The sequence below is a fragment of the Falco naumanni genome, chromosome 9 (assembly GCF_017639655.2).
Source record: "Falco naumanni isolate bFalNau1 chromosome 9, bFalNau1.pat, whole genome shotgun sequence".
Lineage (NCBI taxonomy): Eukaryota > Metazoa > Chordata > Aves > Falconiformes > Falconidae > Falco > Falco naumanni.
In genome coordinates, this window is record NC_054062.1 from 6,147,144 (window position 1) to 6,159,344 (window position 12,201).

At 43.4% G+C, this 12,201-nt stretch overlaps 1 protein-coding gene across 4 annotated transcripts in view; it reads left to right on the top strand.

The window, feature by feature from the left end:
• EXD3 (exonuclease 3'-5' domain containing 3) overlaps positions 1–12,201 on the top strand; it is a 290,758-nt gene that overhangs the window by 121,880 nt on the left and 156,677 nt on the right. The gene's annotated exons all lie outside the window — the stretch shown is intronic.

Here is a 12,201-nt window from a genome sequence, read left to right on the forward strand (position 1 = left end):
TTCATGGGTCAGAAGGAAACAGAACAAAAGGCGTGAGGATCTGTTTTTTTAAGACAGAGTTCATTGATAAAATGCCCAGCAGCGCTTGTGGCAACTGTTAAACCTACTAAGTTTTTTCAGTGGTTGAATATTCAACTTCTGTGTTTAGTTTATCATATCCATGTGAGAGGCCAGACTCTGTGAAGGAAAGGAAGGGGTCTTGCCTCTTGATCTCGGTGATCTTATCCAGCGAAAGAACTTTTCATGGTTCCCTTTGATTCTCAGAAGCTTGAAGGGCTACACAGGAGCTGGTGATTTGCTGGATCAAGACCTGAGATGGGATTAGCCATGAAACTGTAGCAGACATCTTCGTCATGGCTTCGGGATGTACTTTGGTGTATACCGAGAAGAGGTGTCTGTTGAAGGTGGATAGTGGGGAAAACCTCCCAGTTAACATACACGATTGCAGATCGTGTCAATCACTTGCTGAGACAGGAGGCTTGGAAATAGATGTTCTCTGAAAAGGGCTTGTTTGGTGCCTGGTACGACAGGTCTCTAGAGAACTACACAGAGCTCAGCTGTGCGATGGACTATGGCAGAAGGTTGTCTTCGCTTTCCCAAAGTATTCCAAACTTTGTATTTGCTGTGTGCTGCCAGCTTATATATTTCTGACAACTATGTAATTATCACATGAGCAGTGCTTAAACTTGCCTGTTATCAGTCCTGACTCTCAGCGCTATCAGAGATTACTGTCTCTGGCATCACTTTAAAGCAGTCAGAATCAGTACCAATGCATCTGGAGGAAACCGAATTAATTGCATGTGCAGGTAGGCTTCTGCTTCACGCTGCTGGCAGCACAGCTGCACTGAACAAAAGACAAGTTACGAAGGAGGAGTCTCTGAGCAAGTGTTGACTTTTCAGTGCAAAAACTAAAGTTGACTGGGACTTCATTGTTTTTTAAAGATTGAGCTTTACATGAGGGAAAGGTTCAACTTTCAACTCAGAGCTTCACCTAGGACCTGACATGTTTTGACCAAAGAAATCCATTAGGCTCCTTGTGGAGCTGAAGAGTTGTTGTTTGTGTTGTATGTCCCATTCGTATGTTTATTTTAGGCTCACAGTCAATTTGTATCTCCCAAGCTCTGCCTGGCAGTGCAGTATTAAAGACACATTGCACTGGGTAGGAGGCAGAGGACGGGAGGCAGTGTAACCTCGGGGCCACCTGGGGAATGGGAACCAAAACTCCCAAAAGACATCACAATGGCAAACTCTCAGTCAGAATTTTTGGATAATTTTTTTTCAATTTTAAGTCCAAATAGGTTGAAAGTCTTCATGGGTTTAAAGCCCATTTTTGTTTAATTCTGTGCTGCAGCTGTAACAAAAGACTTAAATTATATAGATTATATAGATGTCAAGAGCCCTGGTGGAAGTGGCATCTCTCCTTATTCAGTGGTGCTGGCCATGTCACATTAGGTACGGCGGGCGATAGACGTTTCTGGGCTGATATTCCTTTTTGTCCTCCCTGAGCAGTAGAGTACAGAATTTTCCTGTTCCTGCCCTGTGAGATGAATTGAAGGTGTGATCCTGACTGCTCCTACAAAAGGCAGAAATTTGATAATTAATTGTGGGGCCAACAGAACCTGTTTCCAGCCCCGTAGCAAACTAGTTTTGCCCCCTTCGCCTGCCAGCACCCGAGCTGCTGATCTGCTGTCCAGGCTGTGGCTGTGCAGGTAGGGATGGCAGCCGTAGGTAGGCAGAGGAGGCAGGAGGGAAAGCAAAGGGATCAAAATGTCTTCATACCCTAGGGAAACTGCCCTCATCACAACTGCCTGTTGGCAAGCCTGGTTAGCCCAAGAATAAGCTACCGTTTATATCCTCTTCTCCAAGCAGTGATACCTGGAGGGCAGAGGGAGGGGAAGAGTACTCTTCTTGCACAGTGCCAGCTGCATTGCTATTCATTAGCTTGCCTAACTGATTCTGAGCTGCATGGAAACACAGAGGAGAGTGCTTGTCTTCACAAGCAGCGGGGAAGGTGTGTAGGATATTGATGGTAGATAGGCAGGAAAAAAAGAGGTGGGGCGTGAGCCAATTGTCTGCTTTGCTATGTGCCCTTCTGCTTCCATTTTTGCATGCTTCATATTTTTCATAGTTTTAATCAGTTGCATAAAGACGGTAGAATTGGGTAGAGCTACCACAGAACAGCCGAGACATGACGCTGATCAGATGTGCTCAGGGAGGGTCGTCCTGCCAATGACTGCAGAGAGCACTTGGCCAGCAGCAAGAGGGGCTTATTGAATGCTGCTGTTTCCCTGGAAATTCTGCAGGACAAAATCACTTTAAGACTAGAAAGCATGGAAGGCGTTTTTCAATCATCTGCCAAGCTTTCAAAAAGTGAACACACATAGAACAATAACATCTATGAGGAGCATAGTAGGGAAGCAACTCTGATTGCAGATGTCACCTTTACCAGTGTTGTAGATGTCAGATAGTATCTGACATACTTGCATGAGGTTGGCAATATGACATGGGACCTACCAGGGAGCACTCCCTTCTCAGGTGGCAGCTGGAGCCTGAGGACATCTCACGTAGGACTAGACATCTGCGTTTTCATGACCTGAAATTCTCCTGGTTTAACAGAGGGCTCAGGAATAAGAGGGTCTGGTATGTTGCTGTGCTGCTTTTAGTGTGCAGTGTTCTCACTGACGTTTTGGGGGTGATCTTGCAATTGCACCGTTTTAGACTCAGCTTGGTTGATTAGTGCCAAAGCACCCGTTTTGTGTGGAGTCACCCACACCCCTTCAGGTCTGGTCCATTCTCTCTGCAGGGAGAGCTGCCTGGGATGCTCTGAGGCCCTGATGCCACCCACAGGAGACAGTCTCAGCTTGACAAGGAAAGCCTGGTGTACTTGTGCAGGGGAAATGCCAGGATATTATGGGTATTTCTGCACAGTTAAATCCCAGAAGGTACTGGCTCGATGATTCTAATGTCCAGAGTATTTTTGTAGGGAACAGTTTGACTGCAGCAGAGCTAACCAGTTGGTACAGCTTAAAATGTTATCTCGGGGTATTTCGGTCCAAGAAGTATATGTGTGTTTATTTGGACTTCCTGCTATGAAATTCCTTCTCCCGTGGAGCAGAACAGGGTGACGGTTCACAGCAGCATAGCTTTTTGTTTGGGGCAATAACTAGAATCGGTGTGGGGCAGGGTTAAAAATCAATTTGTTTATTTAGAACTGTCAGTGTTAATAATCACCTGCTTTGCAAGGTGTCTGGGACAATGAAGTGGTAGAAATAGTCCTTTCACTTTTACTGACCTTGAGCCAAAGGGCTTTTTGTTTCTAAATCAAAAAACTTTCTGCGCTAGTGTTAGCACAGGGAAAACTGTCCCTTGGTTTCTCAAATGTAAAAATCTGAAACTCCTTCCAAAACTAATGCTCGGGAAAAGCGCTGGTGGTTGAAAAGATGTTACTTGCACTTGGAGCACTGATGGGGAGCTGCGGCTCATCCACCAGTCCTTTTTCCAGCCAGCAGCTGGAACCACTCTATCCTTCATTTTGTCATGTGTGACTTGAGAGAAGGGTACCGGGACACTACACCTAGAAAAGTGGCCCTTACTATTTTTTCAAGCCCCTGTTTTGCAGCAAATCAGTCTGCTCTGGTCTTGCCTGAGAATGAAGCAGATGAGCCCTGGAGCCAGCTGTTCACCATGTTCAGTGCTGAGGGAAGGCTGCAGCTAATCTCTCCTTCTCCAGCTGTGACAATGAGATAACTTATTTATTTTAAAATTTCTGACCATGAAAATCAAACGCTATGCCAGCTCATTCTCTGGGTGACCGGGGTGAGATGCTAGTAATTCGTAGCAAATGTATAACCCCAGCTCCACTAATATTCTAGGGTTGATATGCTATTTTGCAGGTAATATATTCAGAAATCTGACCAAACAGAAGGCTTAAAAGCAAAGTGCCCTCCTTTACATGTAATATATTTGAAAAACGTTGATAATTCCTGTGCTTAGTAGGTGTAAATTATCTTACACTACAGCAAGGAGTTGATGTAATCTTATTTATTTAACCAATTAATTTTTAATTGGCAAACATCCTCAATGACTGATGCCAAGATCCTAATGCACTCTTTTTGTACAGGACCATTTTGACCTCAATTAAAATGTAACTACCTCTGGAATAAAAAGTAATTGCTGTTATGCTCAAGGAGGTTATTTTTAAGGGGATTTTAAAAGGCAGAATGCAATTATTTTTTTAGAGTTTTTGTGGCCAGAACACCTGGCCAGTAATCCTGCTCTGGGGAATCTTTAGTAACGACAAGAGGTCAAAAAGGCCACTTTGCAAATACCCACATCTAGTGTCTTTCCCGAGGACTCCTGAGTTTAGGCAAACTTAAATTGACTCAAGATTGTTTTGAGTACAGCAACATCGCTATAGTGTAAGGAACTTAATATCTGTAGGGAATTAAGCAATCTGTGCAATGCAAATGGGAATGATATTCAGGAGGTGATTAATAAATGACATGTCTTTCGGTATAAGTCTGTGTGTCAAATTATCTTTCACTCTGTGTTTGAGTGAATGTTTATTCAGGGATATAATGGATTTCATCACTCAGATGTCAAATCTAGACTGGCTGTTTTCCTGGAAGGTAGAAACCAAAACTAGTTTAACCAGCCGTTGTGTGGAGTCCCTTGCTAGTATTTATGGCCTCTTTTTTAGCAGGAAATTAGAACCGGTGGGTGATTGTTTTTGTTCCTTCTGGCCTTAAAAGTGTCAGGGAGGAATCATCAGCTGAAATAAATTTTCATGGTTCTTCTAGTGTTGCTGCAACAGGGTGCTTGAGCTGAGGAGCTGTCCCACTTGAGCCCAGGTAGCTCTGAGTATAGGTGTGTATATAAATATGCAGGAGCTACTCCTTGTCTTTATTTTGCCTGCAGTTTGCCTGTTAGTTTATCTGCAAAAGAATTGCACTTGTCTTTCCACAACTTTAAGCAGCTTCCTAACAGCTGCCTTTTAAAAAAGAGAAGTTCGTTGGTTTTTTTTCTTTTCCATTTCCCTTTTCCAAAATAGATGGTATTTAAACCTGGACCAGTGACAGGTTTAAGATCTGGTATCTGTCTTGTGAAGCCAGAATTGAGGGAATTGCTTTATATCAGCTGAGAACTGGCAGTCTTTCTTCCCCCAGTGTCCACTTGTTGCTCCCATTGCTCCTTTCATTCCTCTTCCTGCGTTTTGTCCACTATTCAGGGACTGACCAGAAACTCAATGGTTCTGGGTTTGTTTTGGCAATCTCTCTGCTTTTGCCCCATGCCTTTTTCTTTAGATTTACTATTCTTGTTGGAGGTCTCCGGGGAGAACGTACAGCCACAGTGTGATGTAAAAGCATATTGTACCTATGGGAACATTAAACCATGGAAAAACTGGATAGTAAAAGTAGCAGGCAAAGTATAGGTTTCCTTCTATTTTTCAGTTAAGTTTGTAAACGGTGTCATATATTTATTGATAGCTGAAATAACATCAGAGTTGCAAAGCAGAAGGACTTACTGATAGGGCTGATGCAGAAAACAGGCACATCTGTGACTGTCTCAGGAAAAGCATAACATAATTCTTCAGTTACGTTCTGCTTTCTGGATAGAGAGCAGTAAAATATGCATCTGTGCTAATGAAGTTAGCACTGTTGGTCTAAGAGAAATGGGAACTTCTCATTTAACAAACCCACAGCTGTTGTGGGAGAAATACATGGGAAAAGCCAAACATGCAGTGTGTTTCATGCCTTACTAGCTAAAGAAAAGTCTATCAAAGGATGATTTATGCAATTAAATGTAAATACTTCCATGTACCTCCTGCATAGCTTAGAGAGGATTATTTTCTGTAAGATCTGGAGGACTCATGTGCCTAATGATAATTATGGTAAGTTTTATTTATAACAAATCCAGCCATTTATAGGTAAATAAATTGTGGTTAAGCACAAACATACTAATGAATTCTGGTGGAATTTTACAGTAGGTACAAAGAAGCTAAGAAAAACTGCCGTTGTTTTCCCATACTATGTGAAGAATGTCTAAAGCATTTTAAAAAAACAGCCAAAAATTTCTCTGGGGTGATGGAAGATGTGTTTGCTCAATAACTTTGGAAAATCAGCTCACATTTACTGAAGTGTGGATCTACAGAGCCAAGCTCTGGGGATTCAGCAGGAGTTTGTGGGAGCTGCGTGTCTGTCTTCTGCTTCAGTGAGGTATTGGCAAGTAATTCCTTTGAAAGCTCAGGACCTCACTTTTAAAAGCTGTAGCCAAATAGGCTTTATGTGCAGACATATTAAGTACTGGAGAGCGAAAAAAGGAAACTGGAGAGAACACACTGGGAAAAAAAAAATCTCCTTTAAATTGTTTTGGTATGTTAGAGATGCTTTCTGACCTTAAACCCACTGCAACCAGACAGGGCTAGCTGCTGCTAAGCAGTATAATTACATTTCTGTCACTAGCATGTATTCATTCAAAAGCACAACTTAATCAGAAAGAGATTTGGTATGGTATAAAAAAGAGGCTAATTGGCTTATGGCTGTAGGTTGAGAGGTCAGTATTAGATTAAAGAGTTAAGAGCATCAGCAAGCTGTTAGACTCAACTGATGTGCCCTGGTGGTGTGTTTAATTCAGCCAAACGGGAGAAACACCCTAGGAGTAGGAAACAATGTAGGAAGGACTGTCATCCAAAACCTTATAGAAACATGTGGAACATGCAAGGTCCTTAAAAGCTACATCAGGAGTCTAATGTAATAGTTTCCAGGATACCTGTTACTGACTCCAAACTGCATCAGCTGTAGGATTGTATACCACAAAGTAAAAATGGGGACAGGGTCACTGAAAACAAGCCAATCCTTGTGTTCCTTTTGCTCCAAGACAAAGGGAACCCTATCAAGAGCACTGACGTTGGCCTCTCCAGCAAAAACAGGGAAAGGCAAAGAGGAGGATGGGACATGGAGCTTTCCTGATTCCTGTGTTAACACAAGAGAGGATGGATTCACTCATTTTTTTGAAAAAAAAATGAGAGCTCTGCACGTATTCTGTTTGCAAGTGGGAGACAACTCTTATTGGCAGCTCTCAGCACGAGGTGCTCTTGCCCTGTGGTAGTTTCTACGTGCTTGGGGTTGTGCAGATCTAGAAGGCTACATTTGCCCAGTTTTACTAAAGTCTTGATCCTTGTTGTACATATTCACACATATGCACAGATCCACTCTTGCGTTCTTATCCAGCCAGCAGTAAAACTATCCAGTCATTCAATAATCATCCCAGATTATTTGAAAACGCTGTAATCAATCAGTACCTGTCTGAGTGCTTCTTCAGACAGATATTGGATTCTAAAGGCCTGTGCAAATCAGCTGCCTTGCACAAAGATAGTCAGGCTATTTGCAATTGATAGTTTGGCTGTATTATACTTTTAGGCGAGATTAGTTCACCAGTTCCCTGCCAAGAAGAGAACCACATAAACAGAGGATTGTTTAGAAACAAAAAAAAAGTTCCTCTTGTCAGAGAAGTCATGTAAATGGGAAGAAACAGGAAACTAATCTTCCCTTGTTCGCTCTGAAAGAATGCATATCTCTGAGGAATGTTGTAATTATGGATTTAGGAAATCAGTCCAATTCGCTAGGGTGTGAATTTCAGAGTTCATTCAGTCAACCCTCTCAAGCATTTCTCCTTCAGAACAAAAAACGCCAGGAGTTTAAATGTACCGAAAGAGATTAAAGGAGAGAAAAATCTACTGCCAAGCTCTGCTTTTGGTAAAGATCCTGTGAAGATACGTATTATTGCTTTGGCTATGAGCCAGATGAGGTTTGTGCACGGTAAAATAGAAATAAGTGGTAACCCATGTTTTTCCTGTGGGCATCTATTTTTCATAGACTAATGATGGGAAGAGTTAGTGCTCCTGAACAAGTATTTCCATCATCAAGATTTCTGCTTATTCACTTTGAAGACTTTGCTAAATAGAAAAATGTCCCCTGCTGGGAATGCCACGTTAGCATGTTCTTAGAGAGAAAAGAACCTAAAACCAAGTTCCTAACTATTCTGAAGCAAGCCTGGGCTGGAATAGATCCATAAGCAGCGTGAAGCCAGGGAGAGTGCTAAGTATGCATACAAGGCACAGTGAGGCTCAGGAAGAGGAATGAGATATAGCCCGTGGTGAGCATTGGTGGGGAGTTCCAGCATGGCCTGGAGAAGGGCTTTCAAAGGCTGGTCATGAGCTCCCATAAACCTGCATAGACATGAAGCAGCAGAAAGAAGAGATCTAAGATGCCTGATGTCAGTGAAGCTTGGGGCCGAGTTAAAAAGAAAGCAAAGAAATTAGCTTGCTGCTCCTGTTCTTTGGCAGTGAACACAGGAGATTTTAAGTTAATTCCACTTCAGAGCTTTCAGGCCTTTTAATTAAGGTAGTGATACAGGTGAGAACCTGGAGCTCTTTGATGGCCAATTTTTCATGCAGCTATTTCCACAAGAAAAGTGCTGAGGGGACTGAGTGGAATTGCCGTACATCAGGAGTAAGTGCGAGCAGAGTAACAATGCATCTTAGTATAGGAAGACCCCTGTGGAAAGCTGTTAAAATAATCTGGAGCCAGAACCAAGTAACAGGAGATTTCTGCTTTGTGGTTCAGCATCGTAACTTGGAATGTGACCTAAGCAGGGAGAATGGAGCAGGGAGAGAACAAGAGAGAGGTTTCTTCTGCGCATCCTTCCTCCTGAAAAGTCTGCACTGGCTGTGTGGAGCTGACACAGGCTGGACCCAAGCAGTAAATCCTCCTGCCCTGCTGGGGAGTAAATGTCTTTTTAGAAAGGAAGATGGAGTTTATGAATTCTCATTATCTATGTGACTGGGTATGGGAACATTCAATTGAGTGATTGGTTGGGTTAATTGGTATACTGGTTTAGCTCATTAGAGTTAATATTAGGGCCATCCAAAATGAATGGGAAGGTGACATGGTGGCTTCAGCTCTTGTACCTCCTGACAAACTGACGGAGTGTAGTCCTGTGAGTTCATTTAAGAGCAGCAAGTGGAGGCACAGTGACAGTGGGTTCATTCCTGCAGGCTCTTCCTCTTTACACATCTGCAGCTCTCGCAGTCCTGTAGTGAAGCAGCGCTTTAGCTCTCTTGTTCCTGTCCCCGCAATGGTGTCAGGCTCTGGCAGCATGCGGCTGTCACTGCAGTCCCTTGCTGTGCTTTTGTAGCTGGAGTGGAGTTCCTGCAGGCAGATCTTGTAGTACAAGTGGATGGCGTACACTTCTGCTAAGTTGGATTTTGGAATAATCATGTCTGATAGTAATCTTTCAGGCAGTCTCATAGCTTAGCAGAAAGTCATATTTACTTCATATGGGCTTCCATGCTTCAAGTTACAAACTAAAATAGAGTATGTAGTGGTGTAGAGTTTTTTTAGAAGTTTTGTGAAGTATTGTGAAGGTGCTTGGCAATTGTATAAACCTTAGGCTGGAGAGACCAGAGAAATTATGTTGGGTCATGTAAGGACCAGGCTCAGCAAACCTCGGTAGCAGGGCAGGTCACCTAATGTGCAGTGTACGATGGGAGCCCTCACTTTCTTAAACGGGAGAGCACACTCTGCCATTTGCCGCAGTGATACTTTGTTCTTGGGTGTGTGTGTGACATAATGACAAAAGGCAGATAGATAAATGCTACTTCAAAATAAACTGGAAAGATAAGGGTTGCCAGTTTGTCTTCAATGCACTGTGTTATTGGACTTAGACAAAGCATCTACTGTGGTAAGTAATATACCACTTTGTGCTCTGAAAGAGTTTGGCCAATTTCCTCATCCTCATTCATCTTCAGTCTTGCCAAGTGCTGGAATGCTCCCAGAAAATATCTCCAGTCTGCCATCGTGGGACCAAGAGGTATGAGAAATCTGGAAGCATATCAAAACTGTGTGGCTTATGTATTCAGAACAAGTCCTTGGTCCTTCGCTGGTCCCTGGGATGAATAATATCCAGCAACTCTGGGACCAGGATCAGGTTAGAATTCAAAAGATGAAGCTGCTGCGATTGTGAGGAAGGGATTTTAGGGAGAAGCACAGGCCCTCAGGACAAACTTCACACTGAAGCAAAGGAAAAAGAAATTATATCTTGAAAAGAAAGTTAGGGTAAAGTTATCTTAGTCTCTTTGTTAAGGAATTGTATTTTGGGGTTTTTTATGGATGGCATAAAAATTATTTCTCCAAACAAAGGTTGTTTTAATAGGGTTAGCCTGACTCTGTAGCTCATTAAAGACATACATCTGTTACATTCTCTGAACATGTAGTGGAGGGGAGAACAAGAATTGCAGGTGAATGCACAGTGATTTTGTGTATCAGCATGCCTGGAGTTGTTGTGGGATGTAGTTGAGTAAAATTAGTTAATTGTGGGTTCAAATAAAAATAAAATTTCTGATCGTCCCACTGGGAAAGTCCCCAAAGCGTAAGACTACACCTACACTGCTAAACAAGACCATGAACTCATCTGTGACCCCAAAGACAAGTGGCGCTGGCTGCCTTCTCTCCTGGGAGATTTGTCTGAAATCCGCAGTGGTAGGAGCGGAGGGGCAGGGTCCCTTCACCAACGCTGTGCTGCAGGCCCAGCAGCAGCGGCTAATCAGGCAGTAAAAGCCAATTTTTCAGGACAGCGTTTAAGTGGCTGCATTTGTATGCTGGTGGGTAAGGTGATTCGGCATGGGTGCTGCCCTCTCTGCTAAATCCTCCCTTGGCCTGAAGCGTCTGGGGGTTGTGTATCTGACAGTTCGCTCGGGCAGTTAGCAGCAATGTTGTAGAGTTACACCTTCTCTGTTAAACCTCCATTTCTGTCTGGGCTTGTGCCTTCTCAAGAAACATTGATATCTGTGTTCTGGTCAGCTACTGAAGTGAAATCTGGTAACGATCGTGTGAGATTCACTGAAGTAAAATGTTGTGTGCAGAGCCTTTCATCTCTGGAGTGGGAAGTGTCATGTGCCCTGTGAAGTGGAGCCATTGCCAGCAGACACTTTATCTGTTATGTGGCTCTGTGCATTGGGTGAAGGTTGTATGAAGGATGTCCGACACGTGTTTAAAAAAAGTCTTAGCCTCTTGCTTAATATTTTTTGAAAATACTCCCTTTAGATCTGACTTTGAAAGCAGAGTTCGTTCTTTACCTCTGCTGTATACCTTCTCTCATCTGTGGCAGTACAGGCAGATTTTGGAGACATGATGACTTCATCTGGTGAAGATGAATGACTTCCCTCAGGGACTGCCTGACAGAAATTTGGAGGGAATCCCAATGCACAAAATGTATTTGGATCTCTGTGTAGTATTGTTGAGCATGATCAGGACCATCCTGTATTCTGGGTAGATGAGATCTTGGGTGTTCTTCGCCCGGGAGGTACTTGGAACTTGAAAGCAGCGGTTGCTGCAAGAAGCCGCCTGTCTGTATGGAGACGAGTCTCAGTGCTGGAGAATGCACGGCAGTGCTAATCGCAGAATCAGAGGCTGATTTCAGTTTGAAGGAGCTTGTGGAGGTCTCTTCTCTGCCCTCCTGCTCAAAGCAGGGCCAACTTAAGCAAGGTGTTTCGGGGCCCTGCCCGGTTCCACAGCCCCTCTGGACCTGTTGCACTGTTAGCCACTCTCACTGTCACCTTTTGTTTTCATTTAGGCCTGGCTGGAATTTCTGGAAGGCTCTGACTCCATCTTCTTTATGATCTCCCATGATAAAACCAAAGAGAGTAATTATATTCCCTCATATCCCCCATCTTGTCTTTCCCTAGGCTGAACAAGCTCAGCCCCCTCAGACTCACTTTCTACATCAAGTGCTCCAACCCGCTAACCATCTCAGTGGCTCTTTACTGAAATCTCTCCTATTTTTCAGCATCTCTTTTACAATGGGGTGCCAAAACTAGGCACTGTGTCCAGATGTGGTCTCACAAGTGCAGAACAGAGGGGAGTTAATAACTTCTGTCAACCTGCTGGCTAAAACGCAGCTGGCTTTGCAGGCAGAGGGGTGAATTTTAACAGACTATTTACATGTTGTTTTCTTCTGGCTGCCATTTGGTAGTGGAGTCTGGACTTCGGAATGAGAAATAGCGTTGGCAAGATGGTGTGTGCTGCAGAGAGAAAAATGGAGCCAGATGCATCTTGTCACACAACATTGTCCTAGCTGCTCATCAGAAACTAGCAGCTTCATTCAGGTTGCCCAGGAACAATAAGCTCCTTGTGAGGAGCCCCA